At 54.8% G+C, this 26,051-nt stretch overlaps 1 long non-coding RNA gene across 1 annotated transcript; it reads right to left on the bottom strand.

Annotated features, from left to right (window-relative positions):
• Positions 1 to 1,778: 1,778 nt before the first annotated feature.
• Positions 1,779 to 25,303, bottom strand: LOC111766260 (uncharacterized). The gene is made up of 8 exons (XR_009186891.1): positions 25,156 to 25,303; positions 24,101 to 24,356; positions 16,654 to 18,854; positions 16,193 to 16,314; positions 13,114 to 13,217; positions 5,687 to 5,801; positions 4,061 to 4,203; positions 1,779 to 1,900 (listed from the first exon to the last, which is right to left on the bottom strand). It is a non-coding gene; the product is annotated as an uncharacterized lncRNA (long non-coding RNA).
• Between the last annotated feature and the right edge of the window lie 748 nt (positions 25,304 to 26,051).

Genomic DNA, 26,051 nt, shown 5'->3' with positions numbered 1-26,051 from the left:
CTGTGCGTTTACCTCCACACCGGGTGGGGTGGGGGGTTGTGCCCGGCTCATTGATCCCCCAGGCTGCAACCCTGTAAGGAAGGTTTTGTTATTATCCCTGTTTCACAGGTGAGAAAACCGAGCCCCAGAGGGCTGAAGGCGCTCAGCCAGGTCCGCACAGCACAGAATGGGCAGGCAGGACTCGAACCTGGGTCCTTCCGAGGCCGAAGTCTCCACTCTTCACTCTTAATTGCTGCATCTGCTGCGTCTACTAGTTTGAGTGCCCAGCCTGGACCTCCCAACCCTCCCAGCTTCCCCCTCTTCGAGGCCTCCCGGGCGCCGTCCAGAAGCTTCCGCTGCTAGTAGTAACCATAATGATAATGAAGCCAGCATCTGCTGCACCTCGCTTCGCGCCCTGCATCCTTCCTCGCTGGCCCAGTTCATCCCCCGGGCCGCTTCCATTTCTGCCCTGTCCTGACGAGGAACCAGAAGATCACAGAGGGGTTAAGCCACTTGCCCAACGTCACAAAGCCAGGAAGATTCCCCCTGGGGGGCTCCCTGGTTCAGAGCTGTGCTCAGGGCCTCTCGCTGCTGCAAGCAGGCGGCTGGCACGCCCGGGAGTGGGTGGCAAGTAGGGGTCGGGCTGGAGCTGGGAGTTGGTTCACACTGCGGACAGAGGACAAAATTAACTCGATAAATAACATGTGCATTGGGGGGGAGGGTGTCTTTTAGAAAACCCGGCAGCTCCTGGCACCCACGCCTGTGTGCTGACTTTATAGAGCGAGTTTTAATTGCAGGCCCCGCACACCCTGGCTGCGGCCGCCCGGCAGAGGAGGGCGTGTGCGCTTTTTAATTAAATCTGTCTGTTATCGTGGCATATTGTTATGAAGGGAGGCCCATTAGCAACGTGTCGGCTGCTGGGAAACTGCCTCGAGCGCACTGGACACTCAGGTCCTCAAGCCCCCCTGCAGGCCCGAGCCGTGCAAAGGCCAGAACCTCCAACCCTTGCCCCCTGTCTCCACCGCGCCACCAGGGAGAAGCCCCGGCAGGCCCCTCTCACGCCCAGCCCTGCTATGTGCCAGGCAGGCACCTGGCACCCAGAGCCTTGCTGAGCAGTGCCCCGCCTTGTCCCAGGAACTGGAAAGAGCTGGGCTCTGGGGCCAGAGACGCCTGGCTGGCTCCCGCCCAGTCACCTGTTTGCTGCGTGACCCCAGCACGGTAACTTCTCCTCCCAGGTGATGATAAGGGGTCCCACATGCTGGCCCATGCTGCTTCGTGTGCACATCCTATTGACCCCCGACAAGACCCCACGAAGGAGGAGCTGTCGTTATCCCCATTTTACAGGTAGGGAGACTGAGGCTCAGAACCCAACTTCTGTGGGCCACACAGCATGGACATGGCTGAGAGGCTGAGCTGGGGCTTGGGCCTGGGCCACCCAGCTCCAGAGTCTATGTCCCTAGCCATTAAGGACCCCTGCCTCGGTTTCCCACCTGTGAAATACAGATCATGGTCCTCATCTGGGAGGGGAGAATAAAAGGACAGTGAAGGGCCCAGAATGAGTTTCAATAAATGACAGCAGTTTTTCCTTCATACTTCAAGTACAGGGGAGGCTATTAGCCCTGTTTTCCAGATGAGCACACGGAGGCTCTGGCCCCACAGCCTCCTGTACAGATGCCACCCCCACCCTACAGTGCCTCATACCTGCACCCCCAGCAGCCTCCTCCACATGCCTCCTGCCTTGTCTCATACCTTCCAATCCCATTTCCACGGGCCGCCCACAGCAGTCTCTCATTCTCTCCTTAAAGTAATGTGTATTTGATTTTTACTTGATATAAAATAAAATCAGAAGAGTGGATGTGGTTCAAGAGGTTGAGCACCTGCTTCTGGCATGGGAGATCCCAGGTTCGGTTTCTGGTGCCTCCTGAAAAAGCAAAACAAACAAACATGCAAAACAAATGAGAAAACCAACTCAGGGGAGCCAATGTGGCTCAGTGGTTGAGCACCAGCTTCCCACATACAAGGTCCCAGGTTCAATCCCTGCTCCCCTGTACCTCAAAAAAAAAAAAAAAAAAAAAAAAATTCAGCGTAAAAATGTATAAAGAACAGAAGAGTACAAAAAAGAGAATTGAAATCATCCATAATCCAGTACTGTTATCCAGTTGGAATAATTTTCTGTCATTTCCTGTCTGCACATTCATTCATTCGGTCTTTCATTCACTGAGTAAGTATTTAATGAGCACCTATGCTGTGCCATGCCCTGTGCCTGGCGCTGGGGAACGTGGTGAACAGGCCAGGTCTCTATCCTCGGGGAGCTCAGCGTTCATGGGAGGAGGCAAATATTAAGTGGGTAAGGTCCTCAGCCATCCCAGGCCTGAGTGCATAATGGGCTGCAGTGTCCCTGAAACAGTCTCTGCAGGGGCACTGGCCCAGCCGGGGCCAGGGGAGGCTCCTGGAGGAGGCACCGCTCCATCTGAGCCCTGGGAATGCAGAGTGTGCCCGCATATCTGTAATGGACACCGAGGAGGATGGAATGCTCTAGAATCTACCTCTGGCTCTGGCTCTCCCCAGCCTCGAGGCATCTGCACTTAGGTGCCCCTCAAACGCCCTTCTGTGCCGCCACACCCCTGCCTTGGCCTAACGTGTCCCCCTTCCTGATCACCGGTGAACTGCTCATCCTTCAGGCCGGTGCTCTTGCCCCTTCCCAGATGCCCATCCTAGGTGGGCAGGTTCAGTGTGTCCCTCTTTTCTAATCCCCCAACCCCCTGACTAGCCTCTGGGTTGCTTTCCCCACGGGCCTGGGCCTCCAGGGCCCAGCTTGGGGCCTGGCCTGCAGTGAGGGAGGGGGTTTTTGCTTGGGTTGTGCCTGGGACAAAGCCAGCCAAGTTCATTTAGCCTGTCACGGGCAGCGAGGCTGTGCCCTCAGCCCTGGCCCCCGCCTGCTCCACGCCTCGCCCTGCAGCTGGAGTGGATGGCAGGCTGCACCAATGGGTGCTCCTGGGCCCCTAACTCTTGCTCCCACGTGGGAGTCCTTTTCCTTGCAGCCTGGGCTCACTCATGCCAGGGCCCGTGTCCTCTGGATGAGGGGAGTGGACAGCCCTGGGCACCCTGCTTCCCCATCCTCAGGACTTAAGGCCTAAGTGAATTAAGCTCCCTAAGCGCAGACTGAGGGCATGAATGGCCGCAGTCCATGGCTTCCCACCCCTTGCCCAGTGACTCCATAGTGCTTTCCCATCCTGCCTTGGCCCTCAACCATATAACTTTCTTTGGACCAATGAGCTGTTAGCAAATGTGATGGGAGCAGAGGCTTGAAGAGTGCCTGTGTGGTGCCACATGCCTTTCCGTGCAGCTGGGGCTGCTCATTTTGCACCTCTGTCTCACCGTGAGACATGCCCAGGCTAGCCTGCTGGAGGGAGGTGAGATTCACGTGGAGGAGAGCTGAGGCGCCCAGCTGAGGCCACCCTAGACAGGCCAGCACCCAGCCAACCCATCAGTGGACCACAGATGAATGAATGAGCCCAGCCAGAATCAGCAGAGACATGCGAGAAATAATAAATGGTTAACTTTAAGCAGTTAAATTTTGGGAGTTGTTTGTTATCCAGCAATAGCTAACTGAAACATTTCATCTATACAGTGGTATAAAACACAGCCATTAAAAAGAATGAGGCTGCCCCGTACGTTTTGACCTGGAAAAGTCTTCAAGACATATTCTGAAGAGAAAAAGCAAGGTGAAGACATTGTGCACAGATGGCTCCCGTTTATATGAAGAAGAAAAGAAAATGTAATATTTTATATTTTATAGTCCATAGACTGTCTCTGGAATGCAAGAAATACCTAGTAATAGTGGTTGCCTCTTGGGATGGGAGCTGGGAACTAAAGACAATAGAGAAGGGAGAGAGGAAGGGAAGACATACTCTAAGAAATTATTTTATATTCATTACCACTCTTGAATTTTGTACATATGACTTTTATAACCAATCCAAAAAATAACAAAGATTTAAAATATAAATAACACATTTTTCAAATATCATGGTTTTTAAATTTCTCTTTGGTATGATTGAAGCTTTGTCACTGATTCACCAACCTAGAGGAAATCCATAGGGGTTAGAGGGAGGTAGAACTGGGTTCAAATCCCAACTCCATCACTTCTGGGATGGGTGGCCTTGGCAGTGGTTCCCTCTTCCAGAGCTGCAGGTTCTCCACCTGTACAATGTGGATGAGCCAACCCTGCAAGAAAGGAGAATGATGCGTATCAGGTGCCCAGCCCAGGGTGGCTGCTCAGGTCTTGCCACCCCGAGCTCGGCCAGGATCGTGCCTTCCACACAGTTCAGCCTGGGTTACCTGGCCCCTGCCCCAGCCAGGGACCACCTCGAGCTCTGGCTTCAGCTGGAATCCCCCCTCTCCCTAAGGGTAGCCCCAAGCAGCTACCAGCTCTGGTTCCAGGCCTGGCCAGGAGGTACCCCATGGGATAGGGGGCTGCAAATGGCGGTTTCCCAGGGAAGGGGACCCCTCTGAGGCACAGGTTCTGGCAGCCCCTGTCCATCCCCCACCAGCCAGCCAGCGCATCTGAGGTCCATGTGTGTGCTCTCCCGGCTGGGGATTTGGGTCCTTGTTTTACGACTCCCTAATCCTCTCAGCAGGGAGGGAGCAGTGGGTCTACCCAGCCGTGCACAGAGTGGCCAGAGGACCCGCAGAGGAAAGATTCATGGACCAGCAGACGGGCCCTGTGCCTCTGCACCGCCCCGGCCCTTCACCTGGAGATAAATCACAGCCAGGGGAGGAAGATAAAAGGTGCGGAGCTGCAGGGCCCCATCTTCTGCGAAGAAACGTGCTGAAGGGGGTTTTTTCCCAGACTCCTGCGGAGGAGGGCGGTAACATTTCAGCAGGCCTCCTTGGCGCAGGACCTGGTGGACTGGGGGCAGTTTCCTCCTTGCCTCAGTCCCACTTGCTGTACAAGGCTCGTGCCTTCAGTGCCCTCGAGACCCAGCCCTTGAGATGTCCCTGTGACTTGTTCCTCACACCGTGCCCCAAAGAGTCAGGCTACACGGGCGTCTGCCCTGGGCAGTCACACGGGGCCTCATGCTTAGAAGCCCTGGCTAGGTTTAATGCATTGCTGTCACTGTCTTGATATTCTGAGTAATTTTTGAGCAAGGGGCCCCACATTTTCATTTTGCACTGGGCCCTGCCAATTATGTAGGTGGCCCTGCCCAGCTAGGAGAGGCTTTGGCACTGGTGGCCTTGCACCCTCTCTGGCGCACGCTTATGCAGGCACAGCTTGCACACCTCTAGCAACGAGGCACTCACCACCTCCTGGGGCAGCCCATTGAGTCCACTGAGGGGCAACTGAAGCTTAGAGACCTTATCTCATGGTGATTGAGGGGACAGATCCTAGGGATTCTTCCGAGCCTAGCTCTCACTCACCAGCTGCTACACCTGCTCCTCAGTTTCCCCATCTGCAGAATAAGGCTAACCATAGGACTCTTATGCAAATTCAATGAGATGATGCATGTATGGTCCCTGGAAAAAGCATCCTTTTTCCCAGCAGAAATGTGCAGGTCTGGCCTGCAGTGAGGGTTAGAGGGAGGAGGTGGAAGAAGGCGCATACACCACACACACATGCACGCATGCACGCATGCACGCACGCACGCAGGCACACACACACTCAGCCCGGCTCAGCCAGGCTGTTGATTCCCAATACTGCAAGTCAAACCTGTGCGCCACCTGGGCTCCACCCAGCAGGTGTCTTGTTCTCTGCTGCCATCTGGTGGCTGACTTGAGGCAATGCATCCCGGCTGGCTTTGCAGAGAGAGCCTTCATTTGCTCATCTAACAATTAGAAGATAATCTAATCATTCGACAGGCACCTGCTCTGTTTCAGACACTGGGAATTTTGCAGTGAATGAACACAGAAGACATAGTCTCTTTCTTCTTGTTGCCGTTAATCTGGGGGCAGGGTGGTAAAGATAATAAGCAAGAAAACCAATCATTTGATTTCCCCTCATGATAAGTATCAGGGCTTAATTCGTGCAGAATTTCTATTTGGGGTGATGGAAACGTTTTAGTAATGGTAGTGGGAAGGCAGCACAACATTATTAACGTGATTTATATATTTGAATGTAGTTAAAAGGAGAAATTTTAAGTTACATAAACGGTACTAAAATACAATTTAAAAAAAATTGGACGGTGGAGCCATGGAAGTTTCAGGGCAGCATCGGCCTTCCACCCAGGAGCTCACCGCCCACCCAGGCAGGCCTGGTCATGTGGCCACTGAGGTGTCAGCCGGTGATGTGCCTTGGAGGAGGACAATCTGAATAGAAAAATGACCTCTATACCCTCCCTTCCTTGTTTAGGCTTCAACTTTGAAGATGCAAATGTCTCAAATGAGTTCAACATGGGCTCGAAGCCCCAAGAGACTCAGGCCCCAATTGCTTCCAAATGGGGCCGTGGACCACCCCCCACAAACACTGGCCGATGTGCATGTGCTTTCAGGCAACCGAGGGGCTCTGGCAGAGCTGGAAGAGGGTGCATGCCTGCCAGGGAGGCCGGGCCATGGCACGGCAATGCACAGGCTCCAGTTTGAACAGACCTGGCACAAATCCCGGCCCTGAACCTTGATCACCAGCCACTGTTTGCTGAGTGCCTGCTGAGCTAGCCCGGAGGATGCACTGAATTTGCGCTGGAGCTCGGTGAGGTAAGGCCTGTCATTTTCCCCAGCTCACAGGCAGCTAAGCTCAGGCTCAGAGAAGAAGCCTGACTTGTCCCAGGCCACCCAGCAGGAAGTACCTGAGCAGGAATTAGACCCAGAACCCTGCTAGCCCGGTGGGTCTCTGCCCCCGTGTCTCCATCAGCTCATCTGGAAGATGGTGGGGATAACAGTCCACACCTCCCAGTGTGTCGAAGGGACCCAAAGAAATACAGTTTATAAAGCCCTTGGAAGGGGCTGGGCGGTGGTCATGAATGAGATTAACAAGAGTTATTATCGTGGCTATCGGTGAAGGTGATCTCCATGTTCAAGTGTGTGATTTTCTCCTGTATCTTTGCTGCCACCGTGCCAGCAACACTTGTTAACAAGAAAGGCCATTTATTGAACATTCACAGCGTGCCAGGCTCTGCTGCAAGGTCTTTCTGCACATTCTCTCATTTCACAACAGAGGTCTCAGGAGTCTATGAGCTGTGTTATTATTATGGTTGTCCCGCCAGTTGTCAGATGAAGAAACCGAGACCTGAAGAGGAGAAGGAGCTTTCCCACAGTCACTCGGCTACTGTACGATAGAGCTGGGATATGAATTCAGCCGGCGAGGCTTCACGCTGGGGACAGAGGCTCCTGAGGCCACTGGAACCCCTAGGCAAGGGGCAGGGCCTGGGACTCCTGGCTTTGGTAGGGGCGGGAGGTTGGGGTGCCCTGTCAGGGTCCTGGGGGCACTCTGGGCCCACTGTTTGCTGTCTTCGGGCCCTGGTCATCTGAGCCAGGTTGGATGGCTCCCCTCCACCTCGAGCACCCTGGCTGTGGTCCTCTCATACTCGCCAAGGTTCTACCCTGTGCTGGACACTGGGTCCAGGGAGCAGCCTGACCTGGCCCCTAGCCAGGAAGAGCCTCCTGTGCCAGGGGGAGGAGCCCCAGATACAAGCTTGGTGAGGTCAGGCTGGGAAGAGGAATGGACAGGGAGTGGACAGAGGGGCAACTGTGCCCAAGGGCCCAGGAAGGCTTCCCAGAGGAGGGGCAATGGAGGCTGGGCTAGGGGAGATGTGTAAGAGTTCTCTTGGTGCCTGAGTTTGGTATTCCAAGGAGAGCAGAGAGGATGAAGAAACGCACTAAGGTGTGTAAGAGTCTTACTTAAGAGCCTGAGTTCCTGGAGGCTCCAGTAATGGTCAGAGGACAAGGAGGACTCCTCACAGTCAGGGAGCAGAGCCTCCTGGAAGCCCCGGAGCAGCAGGGTGAGGCTGGCCCTGCAGCTTTGCCCTGGTGACCCCTTCAGGACCCCTACTAGATTCCAGCATCATGGGGTCACCAAGACGGGTCAGAGGTGGTCTAGACCCCTCCCCAGAGAAGAGAAGCCCTGCTCCTTGTCTGGGAGCCCAGCTGCAGACCCCTCACAGCCTGGGCAGAGCTGGTTGTGGCCCCACACGTGGCATCCCCCTGCTGAGGGTGACCAGGCTCTTCAGGGGCTATCACCTCCAGACCCTCACAGGCCTGGCCAAGGGCAGGGCAGGCAGAGACACTGAGGATGATGGGGACACCGAGGCCAGGGACAGGAGCTACTTGTGGGGCCACCCAGGGAGTCAGAAGCAGAGCTGGGACATGGCCTCAGTCCCTTTCCATTCCTCCCAGCTGATCTAGGAACTGCTACAGGCCCTCAGCCAACTGGTAGACCCCCCAAGGGCACTAAGGCCTGTGCACTGAGCAGCCTATGTCCAGTCTGAACGCAGGGTCATTAATCTCACAACATCCTTCCAATGGAGAAGGTGCCATCCCCAGGGAGATGAGGAACCTGAGGCCCAGGGAGGTGCCATCCCTGGCCGAAGGCGACACAGACAGTCGGGACGGAGGTGAAACAGCACCCAGTCCTGTCTGACAGTGGAGCTCCCGCACCCTGCTATCTTCCCTTCCCAACCAAGCGAAGCCGGAAGCATCTGCCATTCCCTCCCTACTTCTAGAGGTCAGAGCCTAGGCTCCCAGAATCCCTGGCCCTACCCACCCAGCCCTTTGTCAGGGCACTTGCAGGTTGATAACTCCTGCACCTGCCACTTGGCTCTCTCCAGAAATGGTGACGCTGTGTTGGCAGGATTCCATTTTTGTAGAAGGAAGGAAGAGAAGAAAGCCATGTGTGCATGTGTATTTAGGCTTATTATATAGACAGAGACTCATCTATGTACATATTCTATACATACATGCATGCATACATGTCAGAGTGAGAGAAGTGGCACAGCCTGCCTCAAGGAAGTTTGGTGTCCACCTGGGTAGAGAGGGGGGCGCCTGTGAGGGACACAGGACAAAACAGCCAGAAGGATAGGGGGAGCCAGAAAGGTGTGGACTCACTGAACCCAAGAGAGGGGAGAGATCCAGAAGAGGCTGGGGCCCGCAGCTGGCTGGCGGCTGAGGGGTCAAGCCCAGTGAGATCTGAAGACATCCTTGGGATCACTCGTGACCTTCCAAGTGCTGGTGCCGTGAGGTGAGATGGCAAGGAAGCCCACATGGAGGGGGCTGGGAGGGCATGGGAAGTGGGGACGTGAGGACAGTGGGCAGGTGGCTCTGCCCAGAATGCACAGCTGTGGAGGGCTGAGGCCGAGGGCAGGGGCGGGAGAGGGGTGCGGTCCAAGGAAAGACCTGAGCACAGAATGGCGAGATGGACATGAAGAGAGAGGAGCAATGATGGGGTGAAGCAGGAGGGGTCTACCCAAGAGGAGGGACAAGTCCTGAGCTGAACGGGGACAGGGTGGATAGACTGGGATTTATGGTAATGGAAGGTGAAGGAGCGGCCTTCTGTCTTCTCTGTGAAGTAGGAGGTGAAGCCCCAAAGGAGAGAGAGCCAGGAGGCTGGGCTGGGCTGGGAGGGAGCCCCCTTAGCCAGAGCAGCCAGGCCAGCCGTGCCAAAGGGGGGACACGGAAACCGCATCCCAAAGAATGGGGTGGGGCTGGATTCGTGAAGAGCTAGCACAGTGGTCCAGGCAGGCATAGCACCTCTGCTCATGAGCCTCGGTTTCCCCATCGGTACAGGAGGCAGGGTGCCCTTGAGGAGACTCAAGGTCGAGGCAGAACTCCAGACAGCTGTGACCTATGGGATGCAGGCAACACTGAAGGACAGATGGGCTGGGCAAGCTCAGAGGAGGGAGTGGTGGGGACGGCTGTGAGCGCACAGGGTGGCCAGGACAGGACAGGCAGGGGCCAGCAGGTGCGGGGGAGGGACCACGGCTGGGAAGCGGGGGTGGGGTGCAAGGCAGAGACAGTGGAGGCCTGGACAGGGAGGACCAGAGAACGAGATGGGAGATAAGATTTCAAAGGCCCGGCAGACAGTGGCAGCAGCTGAGCAGTGAGGCACGGCTCCTGGGGGGGGCGGAGGGCAGCTCCTCTGGATGGGCTCCAGGTCAGGCACCCCAGAGACCTGCCTGGCTGTGTCCCCAAGCACTAGACTACTATACCCCAGAACTGTCCTGCTGTCACCAACCACAGTTCACTGTGTCCCTGATTCTGTCCAGTTGAGACCCATGCCCACTGCCCAAGTGTATGCCTAGTACTGCCCCCTGCGTCCCCAGACACATTCAGCTGACCCCAGCCTCTCCCATCAGTGTCCCTCAGTGCTACCGTTGCCCAGGGACAGTGCTCATGGCTAGTGGGAGGAGGGCAGGCCATAGTGTGGGGGCTCACTCTAGGCCCTGCAGCCCCCACATTTCAGGAGCAGATGGAACCTGAAGGGAATGGCTGGAAGGGCCACTGGAAAAATCCATGCAGGGAAGCGGATTTGGCTCAATGGCTAGAGCGTCTGCCTACCACAGGGGAGGTCCAGGGTTCAAACCCAGGGCCTCCTGACCCGTGTAGAGCTGGCCCATGCACAGTGCTGCCGTGCACACGGAGTGCCATGCCACGCGGGGGTGCCTCCTGCATAAGGGAGCCCCACATGCAAGGAACGCGCCCCGTAAGGAGAGCCACCTCGCGCTCTGGCTAAGGGGCTCCCTCTCAGCCCAGCCTCCTGGCTTCCTCTCCTTCATCTTCCATTACCAGAAATCCCAGTCTATCCATCCTGTCCCTTCCTCTTCCTGTGGCCTCTGTCCCCATTCAGCTCAGGACTTGTCCCTCCTCTTGGGTAAGACCCTTCCTGCTTCACCCCATCACTGCTCCTCTCTCTTCACATCTATCTCGCCATTCTATGCTCAAGTCTTTCCCTGGACCGCACCCCTCTCCCGCCCCTGCCCTCAGCCTCAGCGCTCCACAGCTTTGCATCTGGGCAGAGCCACCTGCCCACTGTCCTCACGCGGACAAGAATCCAAGCGGACACAGAAGAACACACAGCGAATGGACACCAAGAGACAACTGGGGGGAGGGGAAGGGCGGAAGGGGAGAGAAATAAATAAATAAATACATCTTTAAGAAAAACGCAGGCACAGCTGAGTCCCAGGGAGCCTCTAGAGGGGCCCACGCCAAGCAGGAGTTACTCTACACCCCCCGGCCTCCCAGTCACGCCTCATCCCAGGTGCTCAGCCTAAAGGCCCTGACCCCACCCCTCTGCACCACAGGCTCCGCCTCCTACGCGGGGGCGAAGGCAAGTTGTTGAGCCCTCAGGGGCTCCGCCGTCCACGGCCCAGGGCGGTGCCTGCATCAGTGGGCCGAAGCCGGTGTCGGTGAGACCCCAGCACGCAGCAAGACCCGGCCCAATGGCGTGTGACTCCCTCGCCTCAGCCCCCACGGCTGCTGTAACAAAGTACCCCAGATAGAGGGGCTTAAGGCAGCAGAAATGTCTTCTCCCCCAGCTCTGGAGGCTGAAGTCCAAACTCGAGGTGTCAGCAGGCCACGCGCCCTCGGAAAGCCCCAGGGAAGGACCCCTCCTTGCCTCTTCCCGCTCCCGGCAGCAGCCGGCAAGCCTCAGACTGCCCGGCTGGCAGCACCGCTCCCTTCTCCAGCTCCTCCTCACCGGGCGCTCTCCCCGGGTGTCTGCGCCCCCGCTCTCGGCTCTTCTTATGAGGACACCAGGCATTGGAGTTAGTCCCAATCCAGCATGACCTCATCTCAACTTAGCTAATTACATCTGCACAGGCCCCATTTCCAAATAAGGCCACGTGCTCAGTTCCGAGGGGACGTGAGTTTGGGGAGGGCACTGCTCAACCCGCTGTCCCTGGCATCTCCCCGCTCTTCTGGGAGAATGGAGTGAGCAGCAGCCCAGCGGCAGGGCTAAGACCAGGCGTGCCCCCTGCTTCCCCGCGGCATCAGGCGAAGTTGGAGCCTGGGACGGTCTCTGACACATGTCCTGGGTGGACAGGCCAAGGGTGCTAACAGAACTCTTCTGCCCGGATGCCAATTTGCAGCTGATTGGTGCAGAGTCCCCAGGTGAACAGGCACCAGCTGAACAGAGACCACATCCAGGGCTGCTCTGGGCTTTTGTGACCATGACGATGACGCAGGAAGTGTGATGATGACGGTGCCCATGAGGACTTAACTCTTGGCCAGTGAATTCAGTGTGGGTCATGAGTTTCATTTCTGCGGCAAGTACAGCCTGTGGCCAAGCGAGTCCACCTCAACCATGTGTGCGCCTGGATACAGGCACTGGGTAAGCTTTTATTGGGCCTTGCTACACAGAAGGCACACTCTAGGTGCTGGGGATACAGCAAGGAACTAGACAGACAAACATCCCTGTCCTTGTGGCAATAGCGTTCTAGTAAGGGAGGATGGGCTCAGGAGAAAATTATACCTGCAAAGGCTATAAAAGGCTAGGTGGCACTGAGTGCTCCAAAGAAAAATGAGAGCAGAGGCGGGTAGGGAGTGCTGGGGTGGGGATTGCAAAGAGGTTATATACAGGTGGCCAAGGAGAAGTGCCCCAGAGGTGACATTTGAGCATGTACCTACATGAGATGAGGGAGGGACCATGTGGACATCTGCCGGGGGAGGGCTCCAGGCAGAAGGCATGGCAAGTGCAAAGGCCCTGAGCAGGCTGTGAGCCCGGCACAGGAAAAGAAGGAGGGGCCGGGGCTGGGCTGGAGCGGAGCGAGGCCAGAGAGGAACGGGGGTCAGACTGCAGGGGCTGCGTGGCTCACCGCAAGGCCCCCGACTCGCCTGGGAGATGCTGGGGGGAGATGTGTCCTCAGGGGAGCACTCTGGTGACCGTGTGGAGAAGAGTGAGCAGGGAGCAAAGGGCAGAGCGGAGAGACCAGCTGGAAGCTGTGGCAACTGTCCAGGCAGAAGGTGACGCCAGACTGGGGTGGAAGTGAGGTGGCGCAGGCGTGGGGATGTGTGGTCAGAGTTGCCGTGTAGTTTGCTGGTGGAGCTGAGAAGTTTCGTTGATGGAGAGCGGGCTGGGAGAGAAAGGAAAGGGTGGAGGTCTTCGTACTGAGCAAGCAGCAGGAAGGAATCCCTGGAGCGGAGATGGCTAAGGCTGTGGGAGGGCCAGGCTGGAGCTGGGATGGGGATGGGGGTCGGGGACGCTGTACTGACCTGTTAAGATCGTGCACTGAGTGTCGTGGACGGGTGCAGGACCTCCCCAGGCGTGGTCATGCAGGGGGTGACACAATTCATGTGGGTTTCAGAAATGCCATCATCTGCGGGTGGGCAGCGTGGGCAGCGCATCAGAGCAGGGCAGCTGAGCCCCCAAGCATGGGCAGACCTGGGAGCAGCTCCCTGATGTGCAGGTGTGGGATCGGGTGCCCCAGAGGGGCAGGGGCGAGAGCTGCGGGGCAGAGGCTGGTGGGCGGGCAGGGCCAACAGGTAGGCACGAGGGCACGGAGGGGCCAGCCGGCGGATCTGAGGGCCCCACCCAGCAGTCTGCAGCCCGCACTCTTTTTAAAGTCCTGGGACCCCTCAGACCAGTGTGGTGGTCTGTCCACAGTCTCTAACGCCAGAGCCCATGGAGCAGCTGCCAAAATCTGCAGTGGGACAGGCTGGGTGACCCATCTGAAACTTGTCCATGATAAAACCCTGCAGCCATCTAAGCTCAGTGATATTGAACTGAGAGGCCCTAATCCTCCTCTTTTCTGTACATTCACACAAACCCAAATTCACCTTCGTAGATCACTTTAGTTTGGTTAATGTTTATCCGGTACATGTTACTCACTAGTCATTCCATGAAACACTTTCCATGCCTTATCTTGTTTAATCCTTACCCTAACCCTAATCCTTGGTCATTCAATAATAATCGCAGTAAAACAGCCAGAGGCTGCGTGGCTCCAAGCAACGTAACTTCTATTCCACTGTCCACGATGAAGGGGCTGCCAAGTGCAGGCTGCCAGCAGGGTGCAGCCACGTGCTACGCCGGGCCACCGGCCATTGAGAGGTGTCGCCTGTGGAATAATACTCAGCAAGGAAAAGGGACCAACTGTTGATACCCATGCTGAGGAGGGAAAACCAACCCCCAGAGGTCACGTACTGTGTGAATCTACTTACATGACAATTTTGAAATGACAGCATTTTAGAAATGGAAACCCGAGGTTAGAGACAGGGTGGGAAGGAGTGGGTGATAAAAGGACGTTATGGGGGATCCTGGATGTGGGGAAACTGTTTTGTGTCTTGGTTCCATTGTGGTGGTGGATGACACACGTGATAAAATTGGCAAGAACTAAACACACACTCAAACAGATACAAGTACAACGGAAATCTGAATAATCTCTGTGGATTGAGTAGATGTTAGCTTCCTGGTGGTGATATTGATGTTACTATTGGAGGGACACTGGGTAAAGGATGCGGGGACCTCTCTGTATTATTCATATCATTTAATGTTTCATTAAAAAACAAAAAACAAAAGTGCTAGGATATCCACTGAAGACAAGGCCTTAGAATTTAACTATGGGGCAAGTGGTTGGCAGATGGGCCAGTTGTCCACTAAAACTCCTAGGTGGTGATAACAGAAACAAGTTGTCTGAATACCCCAAATAAGCTATATTTCTAATTTCTAGAACTGTGCTGCCCACTATGATAGCCAATGGAGCTATTAAACACTTGGAATATGGCCAGTTCTAACTGACATGTACTGTTAATGTAAAACACACACCAGATTTCAAAGCCAGGGTATAAATGGAAGAATGTAAAATATCTCATTAATTTTTTATATTGACAATATGTTGAAATGATAATATTTTGGAGGTAGTGGATTAAATAATAGATATTATTTAAATTCATTTCACCCATTTCTTTTTTAATGTGGCTCTTAGAAAATGTTAAATTACATATACTTTATATACTGCTATTGGACAGCACTGCTCTAGAGCAATCAAAATTCTCTGCCGTTATCATCAGGCCATCAAGGTTCTAACTAGAACCCATCCCTGGTCGCTGGACGTTTTCATCTGATTCCCCAGAGGAGCCCTCCATTGGCTGTGACTTTGCAGGATCCACAGTTGGTTCGATGCAGGCATCAAAACCCAGCTAGGCTCACAGAGCTTGGTCCACGTTCTCCCCCAAAGGTCAATAAATGATCAATAAAAGCCATACTCCCATGTTCTTTCTGGAAGGTTTCCTCAGAAGGTGGTTGTGCTGGTTGGAAACTGTATGGACCCCCAGAAAATCATGTCCTTAAAGCTAATCCATCTCTGTGGATGTAAACCTAGCAGACGGAGGACCTTTTGAATAGGTTACTTCAGTTAAGGCAAGGCACAGGGTAGGTCTTAATCTTTCAGGAGTCATTTATAAATGGGATGATTACAAAATGGAAAGCCGTGGAGTGGGTGTAGCTCAGTGATTGAGCGCCTGCTTCACATGTATGAGGTCCCAGGTTCAATCCCCAGTACCTCCTTAAAAAAGAAAGGGAAAAAGAGAGAGAGAGAGCCACAAAAGCAAAAAGGTGAAAGCAACAAAACCCAGAAGAGAAGGGAGAGATGGGCGGATGCTGCCATGTGCCTTGCCATGTGACAGAGGAGTCCAGGATTGGACTCATTGCAGATCCCAGTCCAAACATCACCTCTTCCAGGAGGCTGTTTTGGACACTCTTGAGAACACCTGATGCCAACACGCCCTTCTGTCTCTATGCCAGCCTCTGTCTCTCACATGGCGCCGGTTCTGCGATGCTCCACCCAGCTTCACGCAGACAGCGCCTTGCTCAGGCTTGCTCCTCACCCTTCCCACCGCCTGCCTCGGGGCTTTTTCGTGGACACTGCAGCACGGAGCACAGTGCAGATCCACCCGGAGCTCATGCATGTGCAGGCAGCCCCAACGTTCAGGAAGAGGTGGGGTAAACCTTTAACTAAAGGGGCTGATGCTGAGGGACAAATGCTTCCCCTGACGTGCTTCCCACACCTCAGGCTGGCCTGTGGGACTGAGCAAGCCATCGCCCTTAGCCAGCAGTGGACAACCTGACATACATGTTTACACTGCCTCTCCTTCCAACCTCCTTGCAGATTTGCTCCCGCACGCCTTGCTCCTTCCTGGAATCGCCCTGCCCACAGAGAACTTACATGTAAGGCTTTGCCTCAGGCCCCGCCTTCTGGGGAGCCCAGGCTAAGACAGAGGCCTTCTCCTGCCACCCATTCCAAAGTGGCCCTCCAGGCTCAAGCCCCCAATTTACTTCTCTCAGCACGTGGCTTACGTTTTTCACATCTTTTCTGCTTCTGATGATCATGATCATTTGTTTGTTGACTTGCGTTTTGCCTTTCTCTCCAACTAGACTGCAGGTTCCTTCAGGCTCCATCCCAATTCCCGGAACTGGGCCTGATGCACAATAAAAAGATATTTGTCAATTGAAAGGAATAGCCCTGGCCACGCCTGTCTTCTCTTTCAGATCATAAGCCTGAGTAACACAGACACTCAACTTATCCACTGAGGACAGGCACACTTAGAATACAACACCTAGTAAGCTAATGGGGCGTATTCTAGGGAGAAGACAACACTGCTGTTCTTTAAAATAGGACGCTACCCTTTGAATCCACCCAGATAGGACCTTGCCCATAAAAGTGATAAAAGGTGAACAAAGAAAATATTGAAAGCCTGGTCAGAAAGTGTTTTGAGCGATTCTGGGGGCAGGTAGTCTTCCCTAGTAGCTTTGGTTACCTTGAGCTTTTAAATCACTGGGCAACCTCAGGAAGTGGGACCAGGCTCCAGAAAGCAGGCCGGACACTTGGAGCTGAGAACAAGGACTGTCTTTGGTGAAGCGGGAAAGGTAAGCTTCTACGGTGGTCAGCAGATGCCCAGCTTCCACGATCTCACTCGTCAGCCCTGAACTGTGGGTTCCTCACGGGGTTGAGAAAGGATCAAATAAGAGGCCGCGTGCAAGAGCACCTGGCATGTATGTACATGGCCACTGCCACATATCATCAATATGCCTTTGCTGTCAACCCAGGGGGCCACCCCAGTCCTCCCGCATGGACCCTATCTGCCCCAAAAGGAGTGACTCCAGAGCGGTACGGAACCGAGGGCAAGGTAACCCCTGACACCCCGAATGCCCAACCGAAGGTTTTCAGGTTGTCCAGCCCGGGGGGCGGCTGCTGTAGGGATCCAGGTGGTCCAGGCCAGGGATGCTGCTAAAAGCACACAGGACGGTCCCCCACAACAGGGGGCTTCCAGCCCCAAATGCCAAGAGAGCCAAGGTGGAGAATCCCTGCCGTAGAGGATTCCAAGTGTGCATCAGTGTGCCCTGGGCCCCCGGGTGCGCTGTGCTGGGACAGGGCGGCAGGGTGATCCCTTAAGGTGGCTCGCACCCTGAGACTCGCTTGCCTCCACTATAAAATGGGGAGAAAGCCACCCGCCTCTCTAGGATTAAATGAAATAACGTGTGGGAAGGGCTTGACTCCGTCCTTCACAAATCATCAGAGCTCAAGAAATGGGGCTTCCCTGGGCTGAAGAGTGTCACCGCCAAATTCTGCCCACCCAGAACCTCAGAAAGTGACCTGATTTGGAAACAGTCTGCAGATGTAATCAGGTAAGCTCAGATGAGCTCCTACTGAATTGGGGGGCCTCAGTCCAATGACTATTGTCTTTTACAAGAGAAACACGAGGGAGACTCAGACACAGGGGCACAGGGGAGACACGTGCAGGGAGAACGCCGTGTGATGACAGGGGCGGGGATGGCGGGATGTGTCTACAAGCCCAGGAACACAGGAGCGCTGGCAGACACGAGAAGTCAGGAGAGAGGCAGCCACAGAGCTCCCTCGGGTCCCTAGAAGGAACCAGCCCTGCCAGTACCCTGGCTTTGGACTTGTGGCCTCCAGAACCATGAGAGAAGAAATTCTGTAGTTTGAAGGTCTGCCTGCGCTACTTCGTTCGGGCACCCCTAGATGACTAAGACAGGGGCTGCGGCCAGAGTTGACTGTCGTGGCACACCCAGTGGGCACGTCTGGAGCACACAGAGGTCTCCAGGACCCTGAGAAAGCTGCACAGATTTTCTCTCCCGCTCTGGTTCCCAGGATGGATCTGCAGCTCGGGATTTCCTCCACAGATCCTGGAGAATGGCTCTATCTCCAGGCGCCCAGAGGGATTTCAGCACAGTCCAGCCAGCTCACAGAGGAGCCCCTTACAGAGCGGGTAAGCCTACGGATTTACCTGCAGTACGCAGTGTACACACCACAGACATTACCCGAGTCTACCACCCCCAAGGTGTGTGCAGTGCACAGAGCAAACCCCAGCACGGCGAGGGTCCTGGCGGCTCCCCTGAGGAACAGCAAGCCATTGCAGGGCACACAGCACACAGCAGGTCTCCACCGCACGGGGCATATACTCAGAGCACACCGGGCATGGCCACACAGAAGGTTCTGGTGGCCCACTGACTGCTTCCCTGGAAAACACACAGTAGTTACAGCACGAACAGATCCGCAGCACGCAGGCTGTATCCACGGCACACCATGGAGATCTGCAGTCCTGGGCCTGTAGCTGGGACGTCTGCCCCAAAGAAATGGCTTGGAGGAACTCGGAGTAGCTATGGCACATGGAAAGCAGAGAAGGAGGAAAATCCATTTGGGGCCAAGAGCTCTGTCTGAACTTTGTCCTTTTCTCAAGCAAAAGAAAATATTATTTCACCCTCTAAAGAACCACACATAATAACAGGCGAAATGTCAAGACCAATGTTGATATAAACCCCCAAGGAAAACAAACATCTCCGTACCTTCTCTGCGGCCTCCCCACCTCACCCTGCTCGGCTAGTTTAAACAGATCTAGCGGTGGGCAGAGGGGAGGCGGGGGAAGCCGGGAGAGCCGTGAGGGAGGCTGGGCCGGGGTCAGGATGAGGAGCCGTCTGGGAACGCATCCGCGAGCTGGGCCTGGGAAGGACACAGGGGCCAAACCAACGGTTAGGAGCTCAGCCTGACTTCAAAGCCCAGTTTCGCTCACTGGCCGTGTGGTCGTGGGCAAATGCCCTGACCTCTCTGAACCCAAGTTTCCTCACTGGCAAAACGGAGAGGATGACACAGCATAATGCAGGTAGGGCGCAGGTACCCGACACAGGTGTCGAACACTCCTGATCGTTATCTCCTGCCAGCCAGGGGATGGGCCAGCCAGGGAGCCCCGAGGCAGCGGGACTTCACCAACAAGCATCTCCTGAGCAGCTCCTCGGTGCTCAGCTAGCCTAGCTACCCTGTTTAAATCACCTCACCGAGACATAGCCCTGCAAGGTGGCAAGAGGTTCCAAGAAGGGAAGGGACTTGCTCCCAGTGAGGTGGGCTGGGAAGAGGGATGGGAGTTCAAAGTCAGGTCTGGCTGGCTGCAAAAGGCCCAGGCAGGGATGGCTCCCAGACTCAGGCAGAGCCGGAAGCCCAGGACTGGTCCCAAAGTTCACGGGACTCTACATCCCAGTGTGTGTGTAGGGGAGTCATACTGTCCAACAGTCCCCCAAGTCTGGCTCTCACTCAAAACCACAATCAACCAGCCTCTGGCTATGGGCCCTCTCAGTCCTCAACCCCATCCAGAGACTTACAAGCCATTTTTCTTTTCTTTCCTTTTCTTTTCTTTTCTGAATTTAAGGCAATCCAATAAATATTGGTTGAGCCTCTCCTTCATGGAAGACCCCAGCCTGAGCACTAGGAACACAGCTAAATCCTCCCTGGGTCCCAACCTCTAGAAGGTCCCAGTCCAATGTGTGTGGGGGGAGGACAGACATACAGAACAAGGCAGTTAGAATTATAACAAGTATCGGCTTTAATGGCACCCGAACGAGCTCTAGCAGGACCGTAGAGGGAGCACATTAGTCTTCTGGGGAAGCCAGAGGGAGGTGGCCCTTGGGCTAAGACTTGCAAGCGAGCAGTAGCTCGCCTGCAGGACCAGTGAGGAGGGTGTTCCCGACAGAAGGAGCAGCCTGCACACACACGTGGAGGCAGCACAGCCCCGCGTGTCGGCGGTGCTGTCATTTTGATATCGAGTGTGGGGAGGCTGGCAAGTGAGGTTAATGAACTGATCCCAGATGGCACGAAAGGAGTTGGGACTGAGACGCTCCCAGGGGCCAGATCACACTGGCCTTGGAAATCACTCTGAGATGGATCCCATTATGAGAGCAGCAGGGAGCCCCTGCAGCCACAAAACAAGATCAAATCTGCATTTGGGAGACACTCGAAGTGGAGAGGAGTTGGGGGGTGGGGGAAGGTCAGAGATGGGCAGATCAGTGGGAAGGCAAGAGAAGAGGATGGCCTGACTAAGGACAGTGGTCCAGGGGATGCCAGCGAGGAGGGGGTGCCCAAGAGACGCACAAGGTTATGACCGATGTGGAGGAGTAGAGAATGGAGAAGAGGGAGACGTCCACGGGGATACTCCAGTCTCAGGCCCGGGTGCCTCCTGGTGAGAGGGGCAGCCCACAGGAAAGGCTGACGACGAGGTCCACGGGGGACATGCTGAGCTGGGGGGCCTAAGCGGGGTCCAGCAGACCCCAGGAGGCCGCTGGCTGATCAGGAGAAAAGCCCGAGCTGGGCCGCAGGTTTGGAGGAGAGGCCACGGTGGGCAGCAGGAGAGCTGTGGCCCGGGTTGGACTGCAGGGCGCTCCAGTATGTAGGACATGGAACAAAAGAGGAGACACCAGGAAGGAGCTGGAGAAGGAGCATCGTGGGGGTGGGGTGGGGTAGGTAGTGGACCAGGGAAGGGAAATGCGAACGAGGGAAGATTAAGACCAAAAAGCCTGAAAAGTGGACTAGACAACGTGCAGGTCAGAGGTGGCTCAGCCGGGAGCCACTTCAGGGGCGGGGTGGGAGCAGAGGCCAGACTGCGCAGAGCTGAGCGGCGAGGGAGGCGAGGCGGCGGACAGGAGCACGGGGCCACACACTGGCCTGCTGAAAGCGCGCCAGGAAATGGAAAGAGAACGAGAAGGCAGTAGCCGGGAGAAGGCTCTGGGGTCAAGGGAGGGTTGTTATTTCAAAACGGGAGCCATGAAGAGCCACTGGTGGTTGGAAGATTGAGTCACAGGAGCTGCTGCATTCCTGGAGGCAGGCAGGTCCCTGCGGAGGGCCGTGGGTTGAGAGCAGGAGCCCTGGTGGGGCGGGGATGCCTGCCTCGATGTTGAGGCACAAAAGCCATGAGCCGGATGAGGCTCCCTTAACTGGGGAGGCCACAGGCCAGGGGCGCGGGGAGGTCTGTGGCCGGAGGCTGGGGGTGGTCAGCGCCAGGCCGGGGGGGCTTCGCGGGCAGGCCGAGGAGCTCAGCAGGGCAGCGGAGAGGTGGAAGCGCAGGCTTTGGACTCGGGCTGACCAGGGGCTGTGACCTTGAGCAACCGTCCAGCGTCACCGTTCCCTGACTCCAGCCACAGCCCCGCCCGGGAACAAATGCACAGAAGGCACTTAGCACGGGACCTGGCCAGCCGAGGACCTCGATCAACGTTAGCGAAGAAGAATAGTAAATAATGAGGAGCGATCGGAGAGTTTGAAGCTGGGAAGTGACGAGGTCAAATCTGTCTTTTAGAAAGACCCTTCTGGAGGAGGAGGTAGCCTTGGGGAGAAACTAAAAGGTCATGCACTTCTCGAGGTATTTCTCTGAAGTCTGTGGGAAGTTTGTAGTGTCAAGTTAAACATTTTATTGGTTCCATGTTTGGTTTTTTGATTCTGCTGCTTCCTCCAGCCCTCCTGTGTCCGACGCTGGTTTGGCCGGCGAGCTCGTGATTGGCCCGGTGAGTCACGCCTGGTGAGTGGGATCTATTTGGGCTTCGAGATGTATTTCAGAAACAAAATAAACGGAGGGCAGAATTAAAGATGGAAAAATAAATAAGTAAATAATGTGGAGAGGGGGTTGGTGGGGACGGCAGGGCAGGGGTGGCCCGGGGGCCCCATCAGGAGGCTGAGGCAGGGCGAGGGGCGAGGGGCGGGGGGCCCAACCGCGGAGGGGTTGGGGGGGATCCTCTGTGGCCTCAAGAGTAAAAGCTCCCACTGGGGAAAGGCACTGACATGTCTCCTAGGAGACAGCCGAGGCCGCGGTGAGAGCCTGAGGAAAATAACGACCTTGGCAATGGCACCTCTTGTCGTGCTCTTACTGTGTGCCCTTGTCCATCCACACAGCCTTCCGGTGAGACAGGTACTGCTATTAGCCCCATTTCTCAGAAGAGAAGACCGAGGCTCCGAGAGTTACGCTGCTGGCCCAAGGCCTCGGCTTCGATGAGAGCCCCTGTCTGTCTGGAGCCAGGGCCCACGCTCTTCTGCATCCTGCCCCAGGGCCGCTGCCCTTCAGCAGCCCCAGACACCACCCCCTCCACGACATCCTGGGGAGAACGAGTTCTTCTGCCTGGAATTCAGGCACAGGCAGAAGAGCAGGTCACCTTGCCTCTCAGCTCGCCGCATAACTCTCTGCTGTGTGACCGTGGGCAAGTGGCCTCCCTTCTCTGAATCTCAGCTGCCTCCTCCTCAGTCAAGTGTGGTTCAGTGTCTAAACCCCAGGGCTATTTTGTGGACTCCTTTGGCTCCTGCCTCTCTTGAGCTTAGCACATAGTAGGCGCTCCACGGAGACCCGAACCCTCTTCCCAGGGCTTCCCTGTCAAGGCCGATTATCTCCATGGAATCCACACTGTGAAAATAAACATGAACTCAAGTGGCCCGGTCTCCGTGGCAGCCAAGGGGAAGCTCGGTCCCCAGCCCATGTCTGTTCTGGGCAAGAACAAAAGTTTCCCTGTGAAGTTGCCCCCACCCCCGCTTCCCTTCTGGAGCCAGCTGGGATGGGGAAGGGGTGAGGAGGGTAAGGGCCAGGCCTGCAGCCCCAGGAGCTCAGCTGCCTGTCAAAACCAGCCTCCCTCCTTCCAACCCCTTCCCAGAACCGCTGGGCCGAGGCAGGTAAAGGGCCTCCAAACTCAGGAGCCCAGAGGCAGAGAGCGGGGACTGATGATGGGACCTGAGCAAGAGGAGGTTCTCGCGGGTGGCCCCAGGGTGGAGTGGGCAAGGACTGGAGTCACGGGAAGCAGACGGGGAAGTCACCCAGCCAGCCTTGCACGGAGCACTGTATCTACTCCCCCAATCGTGCCCCTCTGCCCACCAGCCTCCCTGCTCAGAGGCTCTTAGAACATGGGTTTCAGCAGATGGCAGGAAGGCTGGAGGATACAGCAGCACCAGCACAGGACCTGGTGTCAGAAATGGGATCAGGTTCTCACTCCATCACAACTTGCCGTGAGACCTCGGGCAGGGGCGGTCCTCTCTGAGCTCCATTTCTGCATCGCAGCCACAGAATGGACCAGCCGACTGCAGCCAAGAGGCAGCCCCATCCGAGTTTGGTGACACGCTTCTGCTAAGCAGCTCTTTGTGCCCACTGAGGACTTGTGGCCTCCTGGGGGAAGTGTGTGGCCCACCCATGGGGGGCTCAGACATGTGGCAGCCTGGGGGGGCAAAGGGAGCAGGATTTGGGGGAGAAGCAATGGGGCCTTGAAAGAAAACCTACTCCAGGAGGACAGGAGTGAGCCCAGGGCCCGAGGACCAGGGGAGGGGCCCCTGCAGGTGGCCATGGGGCCGTCTCAGTGCCGGGGTGGGCACCGCTCTCCTGGCAACGTGGTTGCTCCCTGGGGAGAACAGGGGCCTGCTTCCCTCTAGCCCTCCCTGTGAGTCCTGCTGTGGGGCCCTCAGCCAAGCAGAAACCACCTTCTCCTCCCAGGTCACCAGAACACAGAAAGGAGCAGCTCTGCGTGGCAGTGGACCACGTGGAGCCACGCAGCTCCGTGGCCACAGCCACCATAGAGGCAGCCCTGCTGGTCCTTGAAAGGCCAGCAGACTCAGAGGCAGCAGAGCGTTGGCATGGCCGGTGGCCACAAGGGTGCCCCTCACTCAAGGACACAATGGCATAGGAGCTGAGGGAGGCCGGCGGAACTGTCAAATGACACCCAGGATGCATGTGAATTACATCTCAATAGAGCCATCTGTAAAAAGCTCAATTTACAATAGTCCATCGCTAGCATATAGAAATAGTTAATTTTTATATAAATCTTGTATCTTGCAACATTGCTAAACTCATTTATTAATTCTAGCAGCTTTTTTTGTAGATTACATTGATAATCATTTCCTCTGCACATAAAAGCAATTTTACTTTTTCCTTTCTGAATAAAATGACAATCAGGACTTACCTGGTGGGTGCATGTTAGATACCCCTCAGGATCTCTCTAAAAAATGGGGCTCTGCAAGGCGCTAGGTCTCCTGGGTGAAGAGGCTATTGCTCACAGCCAGCAAGATCCAGCTTGTTGTCAGCAGAGTCTGGTGACATCAGAGTTATGGCGATCATGTTCCCTCCCTACAGTCTGATCAGAAGAATTCACATCCAAGCTGTGAAAGTGTCTGGTGCAGAGGAGGACTTGGAGGCCACAGTACTGGGCTCCCTGTTGTCTGGAAAAGATGTGTAAATGCTTAATAATGCATGTTATTCAAAAATCAAATATTTCAATAGAAATTGTAATGTAGATTTTTAAGTCTTTCAGCTCTTTGATTCTGCAATCCTACCCTAGGAAACTGGTAGAAATGTCAAATGTGCAAAGATTAGATAGAAATAATGGAAAACATCATTGCAACATTAGTTATTAAAAAATAAAATAGAGATCATCTAAATATCCAACAATAAAACAGAATGCTATCTAGTCAAACAAATAGCTGCACTGTGCAGTTATGTCTTTATAACATTGTTGATTTATATCCCAGTGAAATATGGTACAAAGCAGTATTAAAGGAGAATCCCATTTTGGTTTTTATAAATACATATAAACGTAGGAAAATATCTGGAAGAAAAATAGATCATAATATTTACCAGATTATTCCTGGGAGGTGAGATAAGGAGTAATATGAAACATTTTCTGATTGTTTTGCTTTCATCTGCATTTTCTCATTTTTTCTACAGTTAAAGTTATAACAACAATATAAACAACTACTGTTTATTAAGCACTTACTTTATGCCAAGCACTATATCAAGGGCTTTGTACATGTTTCCTCACCTAACCCTTATATCAACTCTGAGAGATAAGTGCTACTGCTTTATCAGGCAGAATTCTTTCAGGCGAAAGCAACAGAAAACCCAACTCAAACAGGCTTAAGCAAAGAAAGAGGATTAATGAGCTTGAGTCAATGGAAAATCATGACTGCCCCTGTGCAAAGGTTCAAAAGTTGTCCACCACACTGGTTTCTCTCGGTTTACCTCTTCCAGCCGCTCCAGGCTCAGCCAGCCAATCCCATTTGGGAGCAAGATGGCTTTATAGCAGCTTACCGGTCACCCTTCAACAGCTGCAAGGTCGTGGAAAAGAAGCAGTGCAGGCAAAAGCCCCGAGAAGCACTCTGATTGCGCCGGCCTGTCACGTGACCACTCCTGACCCAAGTTCTATAGTCAGGTGATGGAACACACCGGCTTAATCCCAGGTCACATGCTTCATTCCTGGAGCTGAGGCGTAAGATCCTAGGTCACAGTGAGGGGGAGTTGGTTCCCCCTAAGCAAAAGCGAAATCAGAGGAATGGATGCTGGTGGTGGAAAACAGCCACCTGCTGCAATTATCATCTCCAACTCACCGACGAGGAAACTGGAGCTGAGAGATGGGCAAAGAGATTGCTAAAAGTCACACAAGTAGTAAGAGGGCCGGGATTTGAGTCCCCATTGCCTAAATCCAAGACCATCAACTTATTTACTACATATTGCCCCCTGTGATGACCTCTGTGGTCAATTGGATAAATATTTAAAAGCCAAATGAAATCCTAAGCCCCTGTCGACGGGTCTGTGGACCCTGACCGGGTCGCGGCGTGCCTGAGACGTCTGTGCCTGGTGACGCCGCCCTCTGGCGGTGGCCGTCCAGGTGATTCATAAGGCCCAGGTGAACTGGCATCAACACAAGGTGCCAAGGGCATCCCTGGCACCAGCACATGGCACAAGCAGTTCAGAAAAAAGGAGAGAAAGCTTCAAACATGCAAGTTATAATAACAACAGCAAATATTTGGGATTGCTTATCATGTGCCAGGCACGAGCTCTTTATTCCTCATCACTCTTGGGGATGGTGGATACAATTGCCGCCCTGTGTTTCAGACGAGGGATGTGGAACCCAGTGC

Source organism: Dasypus novemcinctus, chromosome 8 (genome assembly GCF_030445035.2).
Source record: "Dasypus novemcinctus isolate mDasNov1 chromosome 8, mDasNov1.1.hap2, whole genome shotgun sequence".
NCBI classification, from domain to species: Eukaryota; Metazoa; Chordata; class Mammalia; order Cingulata; family Dasypodidae; genus Dasypus; species Dasypus novemcinctus.
This window is presented reverse-complemented; position numbering and strand designations above follow the sequence as displayed.